The sequence below is a fragment of the Hesperophylax consimilis genome, chromosome 25, assembly GCF_061612785.1.
Source record: "Hesperophylax consimilis isolate HC1 chromosome 25, BYU_Hcon_1.0, whole genome shotgun sequence".
Taxonomy (NCBI): Eukaryota; Metazoa; Arthropoda; class Insecta; order Trichoptera; family Limnephilidae; genus Hesperophylax; species Hesperophylax consimilis.
The window spans coordinates 12,808,281-12,828,595 of record NC_142860.1 but is presented as its reverse complement, the minus strand read 5'-3'; positions in this window follow the sequence as shown (position 1 = coordinate 12,828,595).

Below are 20,315 nucleotides of genomic sequence, written 5' to 3'. Positions count from 1 at the left end.
AAACGTGACTTCGTAAATATGTAGTTCAAACTAAATTACTTGTTTTAAAAACATGAAAATAATAATAATAATGATTGCGTTATAAAACAGAGATTAGGGAGGTACAATTGTATTTACAGAATTATTTAATTACCCTTTTATAGGCGTAGGGAGGGGACCAAAATTTGAACAAATTGCAAGGATTTCGCTAAAAGGAGGAAAGAAGCCGATAGGGAGGAGATCGAAAATTAAAGTGATTTAGCTATATAGTGTAACCAGGTAAGCTTCACGCTGAGAATGAGAGATGACTAACTGGGTGAGTTTTTTTAATATTATTTATTTAATTCAGAGGACCCCTTTAAAAGACAGATACAACCGAGGTACAGGAACTAAGTTTACGACACCTGCCGCCCAAATAATGTTATCATTAAAAGGAATACGCTAGACGAATTGTCAATCAGCTGTGAGTGGGAGACAGGCCAATGACCTTTTCATATATAGGCCGAGAGGCGCGGTATACAGTCAGTCAAAGGGGAAGTTTCGCTAGCGTATGACCTCCCGAATTGAAAGCGATCGGATGCAACCAGACGGAACAAAATGAAAACTTTTCTTCTGTTATTTGACTTTCTAATTTAATACTTTTCATCTATTGTTTGACTTTCTAAGTTACGAATTGGGATGCACAAAAACAAATCTAGAGTCAAAAGAGGGAGATGGTAATCTCCGAAATAAAACTACCAACCGAACAACTTTTCTCAACAGGTACCTTTCGAGAGGTAGGCAGCCTCTTTAAATTAAATGCAAAAATCAAACCAATTATCCGTTTATACCTACCTGAGAGGATAGGTATTCAGTAGAAGTTACCCATACCTAATACACGAGGGTGCTAGTAACCTCATAAAATAAATACTGGAACCAAATATTAAAATACAGACAGTCCTCATCCTAAATTTGGCATTTCGAGTAGACCTTACATATATCTCACATGATAATTGGCTGAATGGGTAGGCACACAACCTATCGCTAAAGGCAGGCTAAATGTCGACAAGATCGTCGTGTGTTATCTATGTTATTGACCTAGAAAGGGATGTAAATCCCCGACGACGAGGGAGTTACAACGTTTTCTAGAGGTGGCACGTAACTTAGGACCTTACGTGTCACATTTTCGCGACTAGATTCGTGACAAGGGATGTCATGGTTTTCCCCATTCTACACTCAGTAAAGTAGATTTTCCTGGAGGTGTATGAGGTTGGGGCAATTCTGAAATTGGTGATGAGACCTGGTTTTCTTTATTCTGGCGTGATGGTTGCCGATTTGGAACAAGGGAAGACCCGGCCGGTTGTGATATCCAGACACGCAAATATCGATCGCCTTGCTCAAATTATCATCCATCGGTTTTGTTTGGTAAAGAGGAGGAGCCAATCTTAACTTGAAAAAAATTCATTTCCTTTCCTCTCCTTCCCCTCCCAAAATATATACATGGATGGCGCCGACAACTAACACCATAAATTTATCGTATGTATATCACATATATAAAATCTAACACTTTATTATGTTCACATTACCCTACGATAGATAGAATCGCGTAGCTTGTTGGGGGAGCAGGCGACTTAGAAGATAAGGTTTATGAAGTGGCTTTAAAACACAGCGGTAATGGATTCAACTCACTCTATCTCAAAAGAACCGAGGGATACCACACATACATAGATAACTAGGTTTCTATACCGAGAAACAAACAAAAACAACACAACGTTCGGTGAAGCCTTTTTATACTGAACCGTCACGTGAAATGAGTACGTTCAAGGTCGTACGTCACGTAGACAAACTAGAATGTACACACTTGAAGGGGTGTGTAATAAGGAGAGGGACAAAGGCTTGAAAAACGGAAGGGAGGACATTCCTACCCCGGATATATACATAACCAAAGCCTTATGGAAAAGTTACCTATGGGACTTAAGGAAAATTTATCGTAGAAAGAAGAGAAGGAAAAGTTTGAAGAACTAAAGGGCAGATCATTACAAATTACAAATGAAAACAATTGGCCATAAAAAAGTTATATGATATAATAATATTAGCGAATTATTGTAATCAATGAAAATATCAACGGAACTGAATGTATTTCCAAGCCTTTAGACTGGGGAATCAATAAAATATTTGGTATTGGATTAATGAACAAAGAACAACGCAGGAAGATTGTGTTACGATTACCTTACGGAATAGGTAGTCGCTTATATTGTTTATACTTGACTTATTATGCCATGCACTATATACTTATAACTGTATTCCTGAACAACTTAACAATAACAATATATACATGTAAAAGTCTTCAAGGCGTGAGTAAATAAAATAAAACAAGAATTAAAAATAAAACTTGAATTCAAAGCAAAAGTTCTTGAGTTCATTCAACTGGAGTTACAGACAAAGTCACAACCGAAATTATTTATATTTTTTTTACCATTTAATTAATTAAAAATATGCATATTTATTTTGTTTTGTTTTTTTTTAAATTAGCCCCAGCCGGGCTTTTACATTAAAATTACATCATCAGCTCGCATGTGTTGTAGTATTCTATTAATCTTGATAAATGCCCTCAGGTTATCACAGTTTCTGACTTGGATCTCTTTTATTTTTTCTGACTTGTACCTCTCTTGCATCAACAGAAGGATAACAACGTTTCCTTGGGCATTAAATCCCGCTCCTTTTGGAGGAAAACTTAGCAATTACCGAATAATAATCCTGTCTGTTTCTGAATGTTGAGAACTTTGCTCTTATAACTTTTGTAGAGATTGAACAGTTGAACAGGAGAATTTATATACACCAACCGAAATATTTGAATTATTTTCCGCCCGGAACGACAGCCATATTCAAATAAATTTGTTTGAATTTCACTTTGGTTTTCGGAAATGAAATTAACCGACTGCTATCATTCGATCCAGCTGAAACTCTGCAGATAGACGTGTCGCCAATAATAAAGCATTTTGGTGACAATCACGCCACATTACAGCAGTTAATATACGAAATAAATGTTGTCCCTACCCGATCGGCATTTGTTGAGGTTGTTAACGCGGTTGGTTCTAGTCACTGTGAAATAAGACACGATTATCAGTCAAACCAAAAAAAAATAATAATAATGAATTTTAAAATAAATAAAGTAGTAATAATACTAATTTATAGGCCCTGTTAGCAGTTCTACCGAGCCGAACCCTCTGATATGAAAATATCTGGAGTCGGTGAATTATTTTCCCATTTGATCTCTGGTGAGTTGACGTGTTGTTCTTGAATTGTTTTGTATTTATTTTGCTTATATAATGCACTTACATAATGTTGATTGACTAGCTGATCATTTGTGGAAAAGTGAGTGGAAGGGTTTGGTTTTTCTTATGGGGAAGATTTAACCTGGACATAAAATCGGAAAACATTAAAAAAAATACTAATAATAATAATACCATAGTGAAATAGATCTATTATAATTTTAAAAAAACTCGTTTTATTACGGGTTGATTTTTTGATTAAATTGTTATTTATTATATGTATTTGAGAGATGTCCGAAAATTGAACTCCAAACTCCAACGAAGCATTTATTACTTTTTTAAAGAATACAACGCAAGAGTCCCAACTAATCTCAACTGTTCTAAGCTGGATGTACTATAGCAACCCCAATTGTAGTAGGTTGTGTAGTCCAAAAGTCTGGCCAATCGGGCCTTAAATTTCGAAAAAAAAATTGAGTCAGCATCATTGTGAAATTTAAATGGGATGGCGATATACGATCTTATATAAAAGAGACGGAGAGGAGATCTAAACAGTTTAGAACAAAAGGTATTAATTAAGTCAGGGGCTACAATGATTTATTTCAATTGAAATTTATAAGGAAGACATTTCTAGTGCTTATTTATCTAACGCCAGTTGAATTTTACACGTAGGTACTATAACTTTTATATTACACATAATTTAAAAAAAAGAAAATATATTTATATAAAAATAAAATTACAATAGATATAAATACACAAAGAAATAAAAATACAAAATACATTTTTTTTAAATATAGCGATCAGATAGGTTTACTAAAATACTTCTTAAGAGGAAGCTACAAGCCGAAAATGTGTATATTCTTGGTATACCTTATAAAGTGGGTAATAGGCATTAAAATCGCTTGACAAACGGAGTCTAGAAACGTTAGATATCAAGCACAAAACTGGTTTTTATTTATTTTTATATAATTTTATAAGAAAGCAAAAAAGTTAATCAATGGAAACCGTCACAGAAAATCTTAGCTATAATACTGTATTTTTTTAAAGTTGTTTCCTTCACGAGTTCATTTTTTTAGTAGTTTACATTTATATTTTTTTATTGAGTAATTTATTTTTTATTTGTATTCTACTCAAGCGAAACGATAGGAAAACCTTCAATTTATCTAAAGCATATTTTTTGGTATTCATAATGTACACCAATTCGTTATAAAGATTAATCAAAATAGTGATTTGGCATTAAACTTCGCCTTAATCCTAATAAATGTATTAGAACGTATGTGGGAGCGGTGTTTGTATACCCAACAAGGCGATGTGGGTAATTTTAGTTCAGGCGTTTATTGAGAAGATGACAATATTGAAAAGAGGATGTTACTCGCATTCACACTATATGTATCAACTGTACAAGAATTCCATCTCGCTTGAACACGTGCTCTTTCATTCACAGATTACATTTTGCATGATTCACAAAATTCAGCAAGTTAACATAAGATATGTTAATATCACCTAAATATTTGTATTGTGTATTTTATTGTTTTTCAAATTGAAAAGTTAAATTGTTTATATTTAGAGATTAAAATTATAATGCATGCTTTCTCATTGGGATATTTTTAATTTAAAGATTAAGTCGTTAATTTTTTTTTGTTCTCTCAATGTTATTATTATTAGTGTTCTTCTTTATTACATGGTCTGAAGGAAGTGGGAGGGGAAGGGGATAATGAAGAGAAAGTTGGGAAAGTAGTAAAAAAATTGGAAATGTTCGGTTGATCTTCAAAAATTTAAAGTTAAGTGTCTCTGTCGTAATAACGATCTAATATAACGAAAGCTTTCCAAAACTAGCCGAAACCGTAACCGAACATTTAGATGCTTCTAGGTTATTCCGGCAAATTGAATTTACCCCGTTGTACAAAATGACATTTTGGAAAAGTCCGCAGAACCTTCTAGAAACACCGAGTACTAATCGTTATCCATTATTCTCAGGGAATCGGATGGAATTGAGAGCAAACCAAACCAAACTGCACTTGACAATGACTATTTGGGCACTTTAAAAGTTTCACCAATATCGAAACGTTCATTAGATTGCTTCGGTGAGGGTTGAAATAAACGCTCAAGGATTTGACTCTACTTTGAATTTGAACAATTGAAAAGATCAATTTAATCCGAAGTTATTTGTGTCTCTTCTCACAATTTTGTAGGTTTTACCAAATTAATATAATATTCCCTTTATTCTTCTATGACGTACTCGTAGTTTGTAAATATCAAGCTATTTATAATAAATATTTGAGAGGCTACACTTTAGCCACAGTTATTTCAAAATAATACTTTGTATCTTTTTCATTGATTTCGCACACTTTGTTGTGTCTTGTATTTTTCAATATTTAAAGCAATAGGTAACAAATGAAGTTGCGTTTGAAGCAACGAATATAATGTTAATAAATAATGAGAAAATTATGTAAATATTCGAAATTTAAAAATAATTCCGCACGTATTATGATTGTAAAAATGATAGGTTGGTGCGATAATACATTCCAAAATCCCAAAAAAACTGACCGAACGCAGCCATAGCAAACTCGAGGAACAAAAAAGCGAGCGCATCCGGTTCATTTGACCTCTCGAAGGCGTTACAACTAGAAAAGTACAGGTAAATCATTTCAATGAGACCCTTATTTGTATAGTGGTATGCTGAAGGGATCGAAAAATAATAAAACCTTATTTTTTTGTTACGAAGTTGAAAAATGAAACAAAAGAAAAAAAAATGGATATTGTCGAATTGAATTTAAACGAAATAGAAAATGTCGCTACGCACCCAGTATCTTTAGGTTATTTTTTGTGTAGTATTGATGGGTACAAATTAAGTATACTTTTTAAAATAACTTGATATGTGTACTAATTTTTACTATCATCTGCTCGAAAGATTCTTGTCTTCATTATACATTATAATTCAGTACTAAATTTCAAAAATTCTGCCTTCTTTCAAGTACAATCTTTGTCCTAAAAACTACTAAACACAGTAACAATTTTGGTTGACTGTGCAGCGCGTTAGTTATTCCTATTGAATCTGGTTCATTGGACTCAAATTTGCTTTGAATCTAAGTGTCATTTGAACATTAGAACAGACTGTTGGAATAATTCAGATGAGTTGTAAAGTACATACATTCAACATGATATTCTAATTATAAAATATTCTTTGTTTGCGCAAGCCTTACAAACTAAACTAAGAAATTCTTATGTTTGCTTGATAGAAATACGCAGCGATAGATTCAATAAAATTTAATATGAAACCGCGTCTGAACCAGCGGTGTATAATGTATATCACTGAAAATCTGCAAACATGTTCCTGAAACTTTTAAGGAAGACTTTGAGCGTGAATACAAAATTTTAATGTGGAAGTTTAAACTTGTTCACAAAAGTTTGCTAGAGAAATGTTTAGCCTGTTAGAAGTGCGGATATTTAATAAACTAATTACCTGTTAACGTTCTGTTATAAATGCCCATAGATTCTATAAAATGATTCAATGAGTTTAATAGCTTGAGTTTCTACGAGAGTTTTACTTTTATTACTTTCCTAGCATAAGTGTCTAAATATCAGTGTGATTTATACAATGTGTGTGAGATAGAGTTAAAAATGCGAATGAAGTATGTAGTTCACTCTCTCACATCCCGGCTATAGCTAGTTAAGGCTGAGGCCAAAGTCGCGTAATTTACTGGATTATTACGTCTAACCGAGCACCAGTTTACGGTTACGTCTTAGGCTGAGGCCAAACGAGCGTAATTTAAAACGCGAATCGTGAGTCGCGTTTTTGATTCTGTAATTTACGCTGCATTCGATGGCAAATCGGACTTTTATATATACTCTAGGTGATCAGCGGCAGTGGGAAGTTCATTTGATTATAAGAGCCGGCACACGGAGACGCCCCATTATTGTAATGATGACAGATGCGTCTGGCTCAGCTAATAGAGTGCCGGCCGTAAACAGCTCGTTGCAAATAGTTGTAATCTTTAAAATGATTGTGCCGTGATGGAGGAACAGAAGCGACTACAGATTTCAGTTGACACTCAGGAATTTATAATTTTTAAATTATTAACAGAACGCGTTTTAACTGGAGGTGTTCCTTCCACTCGTGTTAATTTTTGAAATTTGACTGACCCAATATTTTTTTTTAACTGGGTATTTATAATTTTTTAAACAAGCGTTCTTGTGACATCAATAACATCAAACAAAAAAACTTTTTACTGTTCTAAACGCAGGTTTTTGTATGAGTCAGCATCAGGTATTCAATATTCTTTTTTTTTCCGGCTTGAATCGCCTAGTAACCGATTATTTTTATGCATTTTCAACTAGCAAATTTTATAATAATAAAAGCAATAAAATCGTGTTTTCATGTTCGATACAATACTGGTGGTTGCTGGCTTCTATTCCTGTTTTGCTTCTGCAAATTCCTTGTTGCACAACTATAATAATACATACATGCATTAAGATCGCACCATTGCATCGGGAATACCATAGTTTCACTGGTTCCGGGTAGTTCGTTTGAGGTGGCATATTGAAAATTATTTTTATAGTTTGTATGTTTTATTTCATCTGTACAACTAATTTGAAGAAACGTGCTTACCTGGTTAGATTGCAATGTTTAGTTTATCCTGGTCTTTAGCCGGCAGATTTCATATTGCCTTAATTTTTGCAATCAGCGTACAGGTACAGATGAGAATTACGAAGAATTTTGTTAACATCATTTGTAAAAGCCCAAAATAAGAGGGGGCCAAGGTGAGACCCTTGGGAAACTCTTGGGGTTACAGGGACGAAACTAGAGCCGAACCCTTGTACAGTTACAGCTTGCCTGCGATTGTCGCGATAAGAGGCTAACCAACAAAGGAGGTCACCGTGTACATTCATAGCTTCGATTGCTTCGTTGACAGCTAACCTTCTATATTAAAAGCGCCATAAACGACTGAATGTTACCGAAATTAGCATGGATAAGATAGAAAGATCAATTAAGTGTATGAAGAATGGTAAGGCTGTCGGTTTCGTCAATATTGCTGCTGAATATTTTAAAGGAGGTAGCCGTATAATTCTCACATGGTTGTGCAATCTTTTTACCCAATGTTTAAAGGAAGGTTACACGCCTTTAGATTGGAGAAGGGCAGTGATTATGCCATTATACAAAGGTAAAGGGTCACGTATGGAATGTGGGAATCATAGGGCTATTAGCCTGCTAAGTTCAGTTGGCAAGCTGTATGGTAGAATTTTGATTGAAAGGGTAAGAAAGGAAACAAAGGATAAAATATGGGATGTGCAAGGTGCTTTTATGAGTGGAAGGGGGTGCATGGACTAGATCTTCTCATTGCGTATGCTCACCGAGAAGTTTCTGGCAAAAAACCAGAAACTTTTCTGTGCCTTTGTAGATTTACAAAAAGCATACGACCGAGTCAACGGGAAAAAGCTATGGAAGGTGTTGTCCAAGTATGGAGTGAATGCGAATCTGACTCAGGCAATTGCGTCTCTATATGAGGGAAGCGTTGCATGTGTTAGGGTGAACGGTAGTTTTACGGGGTGGTTTGATATCACGAAAGGTGTTAAACAAGGCTGCGTAATGTCACCGTGGTTATTCAATCTATATATGGATAATTGTATGCAAGAATTGAAAGAGGTGGGATTGGGCACGAATTTGAGTAATCTTAAAGTATGTTGCCTGTTGTATGCTGATGATGCGGTGCTGATTGCTAATAGTATGGATGATCTGCAGTCTCTCGTGTCTAGGGTGAACGAAGTATGCGTGAAGAATGAGTTAATGATGAATGTAAGTAAGTCTAAAGTAATGGTGTTTAAAAGAGAAAGTACGAAAACAGTGTGTAATATAGCTGTGAATGAGGAATACTTGGAGCAGGTGGATGAATTTGTGTATTTAGGAAGCATGTTTACGAGAGATGGGAAGGCTGACAGAGATATTGAAAGAAGAGTAAATGCAGGTAACTCCATTAATGGAGGACTGAACGCAGTTGGCGCTAACAAAAAATTGTCCAAAGAAGCGAAGTTAGCAGTCCACAATGGAGTGCTGGTACCTACCCTGATGTATGGAAGTGAGGCATGGAACTGGCAAAGAAAGGATGAAAGTACATTGAATGCTGTTGAAATGAGATCCCTGAGGCGTCTGTGTGGTAAAACCATGTATGATCGTGTGAGGAATGTGAATATCCGCAAAGAGTGCAAGGCTGATGTAAGCGTAATGAGTAAGATCAAGAAAGGGACGCTTAGATGGTTTGGGCATGTAGAGCGAATGAGCGAAGAAAAGAGTGTAAGGAGAATATACGATGCAAATGTGAATGGTAGCAGAAGTCGGGGACGCCCGAGGAAGACATGGCACGACCAAGTGAATCAGATACTTGAGTCGGGCCATGTCAAGAGTCAGAACAATAGAAGAGTATGTATGAGACGATGTATGAATGTGAATGAGGCAAGGAGTGTGTGCCAAGACCGAGTTGTTTGGCGGTCTGTCCTCTCTGCCTACCCCTGCGGGGAAACGGCGTGATGGTTAGTTAGTTATTTAGTTAGCCATAAACGACGGAGAGGAAAAATTATGATTATTTATAAGACTTCTTAAAATTGTCCAGGTCGAATAACAAATAGTAACTGAATATACTACTTAAAAAAGTTTTGTCGGTTTGTTGACAATATGCATAAATTTTCTCTTTATCGTTTGATATCACCTATACATGTTGTCCCCTCCTCAAAATAGGCATAATATCAATTCTCCAAACCATAATGGAAAATCCACAAAACATATCTGTAAAATATCATAATAATATTGACAACCCTGTGAATGGTTTTTCCCTTATGATAGCCACATTGAATTGATATTATTTTTCTGTCAAATTTTTAGGCAGCTTTCTCGGAAGGATGCTTTTGAATAAGCTCACCCAGTAACAAGGTTGCAACCTTCCACCCGTAAAAAGGTTCCGCTTAAGCTTGTTGGAAAACCTCAAGCTATTTTATTCTTACAAGCGAACTTGTGTTTGGGAAGGAAGGACCGATGTTGAAGGGATTAGATTTCAATTGTACGGCGTTTTTTCTATTTTCCATGTTTTTCTTCTTCCTGGTGAATAAATGATCTTAGTTAAGAAAATATTTATTTAATCACAGTCTGTTAAATAATATTCATGCAAAAGATGTGAAAATGATTACACTACATAATTTTATCTAATTTTTGTTTTAGAAACATAAAATAATAAAATTTCAACATCATTTTTTCACTAAAAGTTGATCCAAACAATTTAACAGTAATTCGTTTTAGCTGTAAGGCCTGTGAATGAAGTTTAAATATAGTCGGTTAATAAATAAATATTTCATTTATCAAAATACATATGTGTCGGCCGCTAATTACATACCTATAGGCACGTATATATGTAGTGCCTAATGCAAAACAACGTGTCGGGTAGTACCTGCCTGCTTACAGCGGCGCTCGCCGAAGTACCTACTTCCCAGTACAGTACCAGCAACCTTGACATGGATACCGAGTTAATTGCCTACGTTACACGCGTGACATTATATCTCGAACTCTCCTTTGTAAAACGTTCTACTTATGTTTCTACGTTTATTTTTGGATGCATTATAATAAACCGCTCCAACCAAATTGAGTCGTAATTTATTAATATTTAAGAACACGAACCATAACGACACATACAAGAGAAAGTATATTTACAGGGAGAGATCTTTCATCACAATATTTAATCTTGTGTACAGATCGCTATTACGCCAGTGACAAAAATATTCAAAAAAATCACACGATCTTATTAAAAATGTTATTATCAATAATTAATAGATTTTTCTCTTTGGCCAGTAACTATTTACATTAAGTCATATAAATAGATGATCTTACTTTTCTCATCTCGTAGATCTTGAATTACTTATCTATAGAAAAACAATGTCCTTCAAATGCAGCAAACAGCTTAAAGAAAAAAGGCTTTCTAAACGATGAAAATAGCTAAGAACCTATCTTGTGCATAACAGAACCGAAGAATGGTAGCGTGTTATTGTGAACATGACGTTTTGACACTAAGTATTTTTACAAGCCGCTGTACTGTTATTTTATTCTCAAAACGCTCTTTATTTCAACATGATGTGAAGATAATATAAATTCTATGCCATTCGTTTTGTAGAGTTTGCGTTGGGGATGAAATATTGCGAAGACAAATGCTTCAGCACAGAAGCCAGCAGCTGTCTGGTTTCGAGCAGAGACTAATCTCTATTGTGGAATATAGCTACATGGAGAAAACTTACTAATATTAAATATTGTTCGTTTATTTAAAAAAAACTGGTCAAATTATTTGTTTTCCTATTAAAAACGGAACTGCGGGCCTGTAACGAAAGAAATTGACAAATTTCATAACAAACTATTAGTAAGCACGAATTTGTTACGAGGAAGTCGAACACGTGTTTTTAGAAAATATAATATTTTCGCATCTCTTTCTTAATATTTATTACGACAAGGCAACCTCCTTGAACTTGTGTTCAGACCAATTCTGAATGATCAATATTTTATTAAGAAATGGGCACGCTGTTACACTTTTAACAGTATTTTTTTATTTTTAAAAAGCCGTACTCATTTTACTCCTTCTACTGTGAAAGTACACGTTACATGTAGCTATATGAAATTAAATTAAATTTAATAAAATAAAATACTTTTTTGTTTTAAAACCACGATATTTATTAATTTAAGAACCGACCGGTTTCGCTTTATTTAAGCATCATCAGGGTACAAATTAATACTAAACAAGAAGTACATAATGTGTGTATATATATAACAAAATATAGAGGGAGACAACATGATACAAATTAAGCAACACAAAGACGGTCATAAAATACATTAACATAAGTGCACAAGTAATGGAAAAACCGCTAGATAATTATGTAGACTAATGGGTTATATCAATAAATCGGGAGAAACAAAGCATCAACTGGCATGGTGGTAAGGAGGTAAGGAGAACTGGGATTTTTTTTTTTATGGGTTTATTGGAAACAGACCTAATATTGGACTACTTGATATGTCTAATTGATTATTAAGTATCTGACTTTTGGTTTTTACAGCTTTTTTAATTTCTAGCGCCTCTAAGTTGTTTAGTCTGTTACCATGCCCGTTTTTATGTAAGATGTTAGCACCGGTGCTATGACAGAATGTATGATCTTTATCGATCAAATGATTTTCGAATTCGGAAAACCCGTTATTATTGAGGCAACGAAGATGCTCCTTTATCCTAATATTAACATTACGTGATGTCTTACCGATATAGAAAGCCGAACAATTATTGCAATTTAATTTATAAATCCCCGAATGACTTAATTTATCGTCCTTATCTTTAGAATTAATTAGAAATTTACCTATATTGTTATTAGTATAAAAGGCCGGTTTGACTTCAGAAGGAAGGTTTTTTACACTTAAGGTAGAAAAGTGATTAATAAATAAAATTCGCCGCCATTGAAAATTAATATTATTATCATTGATTTGAGGACAAGGACTAGCAAAGAGGAAGCGATTAATGGCTATTTGTTTTAGCTTTTTATTTAAGATTAAATCTATAAAATTTGATTCATAGCCATTATTTACTGCTATGTTTTTAATTAGTTTTAGTTCACTATCAAAATTACTATCGGACATTGGAATTGTGACTAAACGATGGACCATTGAATGGAATGCGGAGTGCTTATGTGAAATAGGGTGATTGGAGGTGCTGTGTATGACAACGTCAGTATAGGAGGGTTTACGAAAAATGTTAAAATTAATTCTGTTATTAACGATCGATAAGGTAAGGTCCAAAAAATTTAAGGTTGAATTTATGCCTATTTCTAATGTGAATTTAATCTTATTATGAAAAGAGTTTATAAGTTTGAGGAAGGAATTCAGTTGACGCTTAGTCCCTGTCCATATACACAAAACATCATCAACGTATCTTTTCCAGTACAAGACATTTTTAATAAGATGTGAGGTACTAGATAAAATTTTATTTTCTAAGTTATCCATGAATATATCAGCAATCAGAGGACTGGTAGGGCTCCCCATAGCTAGGCCGTCACGTTGCTGATATATAACATTATTAAATTGAAAATAATTTTGATTCAGGCATATATTAAACAAGGAAGTTAAATCTTTTATCAAATCTATAGAGAGATCGGAACTATTTAATAAATCAGAAATTAAACATTTACTCTCTTCTATGGGAACATTGGGGAACAAATTTACAACGTCAAAAGAAATTAGTGTAGAATTACTAGGGAGAATCATATCTTTCAATTCTTCTACTAATGAAAAAGAGTTTTTAAGGGTATGTTTAGGTGAAAAAACATTGGTATTTTGAAACACATTAGTAATAACTGATGATATTTTAAAATTTGGGGCGTTACAACATGAAACCACTGGCCTGACGGGGCAATTATTCTTGTGTATTTTAAGGAACCCATATAATTTAGGAGTTTTGGGATTTTTAGTTAAAAATTTAACTTTGTGATATGATTCATCTTTGAATATTTTAGTTTTTGTGGTTTACCACAAAAACTAAAACTAAAAAGAGGCCTTTTATACTAATAACAATATAGGTAAATTTCTAATTAATTCTAAAGATAAGGACGATAAATTAAGTCATTCGGGGATTTATAAATTAAATTGCAATAATTGTTCGGCTTTCTATATCGGTAAGACATCACGTAATGTTAATATTAGGATAAAGGAGCATCTTCGTTGCCTCAATAATAACGGGTTTTCCGAATTCGAAAATCATTTGATCGATAAAGATCATACATTCTGTCATAGCACCGGTGCTAACATCTTACATAAAAACGGGCATGGTAACAGACTAAACAACTTAGAGGCGCTAGAAATTAAAAAAGCTGTAAAAACCAAAAGTCAGATACTTAATAATCAATTAGACATATCAAGTAGTCCAATATTAGGTCTGTTTCCAATAAACCCATAAAAAAAAAAAATCCCAGTTCTCCTTACCTCCTTACCACCATGCCAGTTGATGCTTTGTTTCTCCCGATTTATTGATATAACCCATTAGTCTACATAATTATCTAGCGGTTTTTCCATTACTTGTGCACTTATGTTAATGTATTTTATGACCGTCTTTGTGTTGCTTATATTTGTATTATGTTGTCTCCCTCTATATTTTGTTATATATATACACACATTATGTACTTCTTGTTTAGTATTAATTTGTACCCTGATGATGCTTAAGTAAAGCGAAACCGGTCGGTTCTTAAATTAATAAATATCGTGGTTTTAAAACAAAAAAGTATTTTATTTTATTAAATATGTCAAACCACAAAGTGATTGCTTTCTACAATAATATTAAATTAAATTCATGGAAAAGGTACAATTGTCAAAAATAATAATATTTATGAAATTCCCAATAATTTCAGGTAGAAAATTGTTTAAAAAAATAATTTATCTGGTTAAATTTAAAAATTTAAAACTCAACTTTTTAACGTTGTTGGCTGAGTTATTTGATTAAATGTTTAATCTTAATTATAATTTAATTTTAATAATTGAAAAAAAATATTTGCTACACCGAAAAGCTACTGAAAAAAAACAGAAAAACGAATCGGTCCTTCCTTCGCTTTTCATACCCAAACCATCTGAGTGTTGCTTTCCTAATCTTACGCATTACGCTTACATCAACCTTGCATTCTTTGCGAATCTACACATTTCTGACACGATCATACATGGTTTTATCACACATAGGCCTCGGGGATCTCATTTCTATAGCATTCAGTCGGAGATTTTACAATTTGAGATTTAACCCATTAAGTAATTACTAAAAATTTATATTAAATTTATCTTCATCAGTGATAGGTTTAAGATGAACTCTTCCGTTGTTTTATTTTAAATTTTAAAACATATCCTACTGATAGGCATAAATGTGTCAAAAGCATGTATGAACTGTTCTGAATTAAAAATATCTGACAAAAGTATTTTGTTTCCTTGGTCGTGTATTCGTGAAACAAACTTGTCTTCTTCTTTCATCTATTTAATTATCATATTATATTCCTTTCTTCCTGTCTATTCCTTCGAATGAATATATACCTAATACACCGCGTCCTTCCGTTAATAATCTGACTAATCGCGCTTGCTGCGGCTTTGCATTAGTTCGGTATCTCATCATTTTGATTTCTGAATCCAGTTATACATGATTTTACCACATTATGCTCCAGAGATCTTATTCGACTGCCAACTTCAGATTAACCATCAGAAATCCTTTATGCATAGCAAACTTCAATTCCACCGCAAACTTGTTATACAGGATGCAGCAAAACAGACAGTGCAGTTTTGAAGAACTGGTACATCCCGTGTGGTGGGGATTGCAACCTGAAAAGGATTTCATTATGTCGGGAGGGTCGTGTCGTTTTCAGTCATTACCATTGTTTGGTCCGGACAGCACCGATGCAGCAGCGGCCTTCCGGGTGCAATTTACGACTTCTTCCTGAGGACTACCTGAAGGAAAATGTTTTTGAACATTGGCTTTATACCTTGAAACAACTCAAGGATCAAATTTGGGGAGAAATCGCCTCTATACCGGTTGAGATTATGCAAAATGCGGCCGAAAACTTCATAAATTCGCCTTTACCAATGTATCGCTGCTGGGAGCCATCATCTTTTTGATGTTATTTTCAGGACTTTATGCGTAAAACGGCATGATGCACAAAATAAAATAAAAGATACCCTCTTTTAGTAAGTTTAGCAATTTTTGCACTGTTTTTTTGCTTCACCTGTATAACTACATTCGTTCCCCATTCCTGTTATTTTATGCAGAATTCGAGCAAATTCCTATTCACGTTTTATAAGCTTATTTTACAGAATTAGGCTATACAAAGAATAATTGATAGGGCGGATAAACCCCTCAGGCCTCCGGCATATTTTGTCCGCTTTTCAATAAAATCTAATTAACTGGAATATTTTTGAACGTATCCGAAAACTAAAAACAGTTTTCGATAGGTGTAATAATACGAATTAAATTAATATCATCATAAATAAACATAATTTCGTTAACATAAAAAGTTTTAAAAATGGCTTATGTTTCCTTTTTATTGAACTTAAATTACTGATCAATGAACGATAAAAGTAGTGTAAGGAGAATACATCGCACGAATTAGAAGAACCCGAAAAAGACATGACCGGACCAAACCAACCAAATACTTGACTCGGGCCTCGAGAGTTAGACTAATAGTAGAGTATATATGTATGTGAATGAAGCAAATAATATGTGCCAGGACCGAGTTGTTTGGCAGTTCGTTATCTCTGCCTAACCCTTCTGTGTGTTAGTTAATTAGTTTTAACTATAGAAGAAAATATAAGAGATTCCTAAATGAAAATTTGAAACAGAAAAATCAGAAAAAGACACGGTCAAATCTAGGACTCGAACCCTGGACCCTGGCCTTGCCGGGGCACCACTCTACCAACAGAGTTAATGGCCCCTCTCTCCTTCGGCCATATTTAACTGTATCATACTTCGAATAAGAACTACCAACAATGTCTTCATTGTTCACGGCTCATTTTTATTTGGTTGCTTTCTTGATGTATGACCGCAAGATTCAACCCAAACTTAATGCAATCTAGATAGTGTCTTAGAAAAATATATCTTGTTTTTATTTTTATCTACCAATTCTTATTTTAAAGTATGATACAGTTAAATATGACCGAAGAAGATAGGGTGCCATTAGATCAGTTGGTAGAAAGGCGCCACGGCAAGGCATGTGCCCTATGTTCAAGTCCTAGATGTGACAAAATAATTAGTTTTTGTTTGTTACGACTTGAATAAATTACAAAAAACCTGCTTGAAAAAATCTTGAAAGTCAAAATGCAAAATACTTCAATATCAAAGTTGTTTCCGAAATTGACACGGCAAAGTTTAGGAAATGGCAATGTAAAGGCAATTACCATCAGCGTCACCATCTATCTACTCGGCAGGAACTAGAACTAAATAAGCGGCCCAATAACTTTTTCAATATAATGGAAAAACTCGGGAAATTATCTTCGGAAGCTCTTGGAGGCACTGGAACTTCGGTTCTCCGTTGAACAAACGGAGCGGACTAGAGTACTTTCAGATTAAAGCATTGTAATGGAATTGACTAGAAGAATTGGCTAGATTTAACATGGAATTTCATCATCTCATTTCGTAATAATAAAAGATATGTATTATTATATATATAATGTATTTTAAAACTAAAAAAACTGGCTGATTGAGGATTGTGTCTTATCATTCTAGAGACTGGAGTCAACTGCGCTAACAACCTCACCAATTGCCGATCGGATGGGAGCGAATACTGCAATTTCATCCCATTTCAGAAAAATGCATATATTTCCGCGTACGTGATTGCCACCAAAAGTTGGAAGCATGTCTTCAACAACGAGTCTTAGCTCGATCGGATCTCGGGAAGTGGGTTAAAATCCTCTTTCAAGAGATGCATTTCAAATGAAAAAAAGTATGTAAAAATTAATAAAAAATAAAATAAATATATATTATCAAATTTTTATATATACAAATTTCCATTGGCACAAACAATCTAGTAAAGGGGTAATCTAGTTTATTGTACCTCAATTGATTTACCCCATTATAATTGACAATGAATATTATTATGTAGATTTAAATTCGTAATGACCTCAATGAAGGGAACGGAGACAGGCAGGAAGTGATTTCTGGCGAGATGGATCTTTGATGGACCACTTTGAAGTATTGTTGCCTGGCAACGACGTAAATGGACGGAACTTTGGATAAATGTCAACAAACCTCAAATTACCAGTTTTAGAAAACCCATTACGCTTTTTGATAAATAGCTTAAATTTTCATCAATCAAAAGTAGATTACTTTTATATTGATTTTTATCATTTTTAGAAAGTTTAAATTAGTTTCTAGAGTGAGAAATAAAATAAATATCACCCTGGTGTAACACCACCATTAAGAATTGAAATGTATTTTAAATTGCTTTTAACATATTCCTATTATATTTGCAAAAAAATGTCAATAAATAAAATCGGTCAGTTAAAAAAAATATATATGAATGTTCACCTTTTAACTTAAATACCATTTTTCGTTACAAACTTCGATTTTATAGCAAAATAATTTTATGTTTCAAGCCGATCGAAATTTGGCGGGGTACGTGTGACGTCATTCATACCTCGGTTTTGTCGGTTAATAAAAATGTCAATCCCACTCAGGTCGGTATGAATTTATATAAATCCCTGTCAAAATATTCTTGATTTCTGCGGCCGACCGACCCGTGAGGTAGCTGTGTAAGTTCTGTCAGAACCCGCCGACCGATTAGTATCAGTGGGTATCAAAGACTCTTACGGTTATCATTGTTTTTAAATTAAGATTTATTAATTCTAAAAATAATTAACAATATATAATCAGCGTTTTTTTATCTATATGTATTTATTTGCATTTTTTGCATCCACCCCCTAAAAACTTCATAGTGTTCTTGCGTCCGGACGTCCGATATATAGAAGCAACAATTTTTTCATGTCTAAAATGGTCAGAACATTGCTTACCTTACGTCAAGCAAATGGAAAAAATTGACACAAATAATATATCGGTAATTTTAAATCGCTTGGTAGTAGCACAATCGTAATTTTGTTATAATTGTTTAAGTTAGATCACCAGCAGCGTTACTGAAAACCTTGGATTTATGTTTTATGCCGGGACCACACGAGGACAGCACATTATTTTTTTGTCCCAGCTCCGAACCCACCGTCCTAGTGTAAGTTTGGAAGACAGGACAATCAACCGAGACACAGTCCCAGAGATAGAAGGGCAGTCGATCTCCGCAGGCTTACCTACACCCAAAGATATTAGAAGAACGAGATATGCTATGTTGGCTGCCGGACCGTAGGCTGAGTACTACCTAATTATGGTACTTTGAATACTATCGGGACGTGTCGGCACAGAAATCTGTTCTATGTATTAGTGCGGATACCTTAGCGTAAGCGAAGGTGTGCAGTAGTATTGGTGAACAAAACCGGCGACACTCTGCAAAACAATTCCACACGGTATGAACTGCTCATAGCACATCTCGTTCTTCTAATATCTTTGCCTACACCACTGCACCCGGCCGCGTTGTCCACGTGTAAACTCGTTAACACAATCTGTAATATGAAGTAAACCACTATTATTTTTAATACCTGACGAAAATAAAAAAGGAATCAATAGAATTTCCTGCCAAAAGTGTGCTTTCGACAATTATCTAGTATATTTCTACTTTTAGGGAAATTATTTTCTTTCCTTAATTTAACTTAACAAAGCGACAAAATTTTCCTCGAAATCCCACCAAAATACATTTTTAAAGGAACAAATTAAGAAGCAGAAAGTTGAGAAAAGGCTTTTAGGCAAATTTTATTTGAAAGAAATTACTCGATCGAGTTTTCTTCTTACCTTTATTTTCAAAGTCTTTATTTACTTATCGCTAGTGAACATCAAAATCTCCAAGTTCATCGAATAAAAAAATTAACCCTTTAAAAAACAATGTTTTTTACTATAATACCTATATATATTTTAGTTTAACGAACCTATAGTTTAATGAACCTTCCTCCACCGGGTCTGAAGAACTAGAGAACTTTTAGAATGTCTTTTAACTGAAAAGAAAAAAATGGTTTTACTGAGGATTTAACCTTCCTCCCCAGGGAGACGAGGCAACCGCGCTAACAAGTGAGCTAGATTGCGATTGGATAGGACTGACATTTATTTCATATATTAACTGCTGCAATGTCATCCAATTTCAGAAAAATGCGTATTTGTATCTACACACACAATTTATGTTTTTAAGTTGCCACCAAAAGTTAGTGGAATGCATTGTCATCGACAACGTTGACAAAGTCTATCTGACGAGTTTCAGCTTTTTCGAACGACGGAAAATGAGTTAATTTCAACTTTCCAAATTTGCATTCATTCATCCACGAAAATAAAATGAACACAACTCATTTTGCGTAGCCGTTTGGCACAAATCAGACTTTTATGTAAAACCAAATGCAGCGTAAATTACGCGACTCATGACTCACAAATATACGCTTGTTTGGCCTCAGCCTTAAATACATTTGATATTTGACTAAAT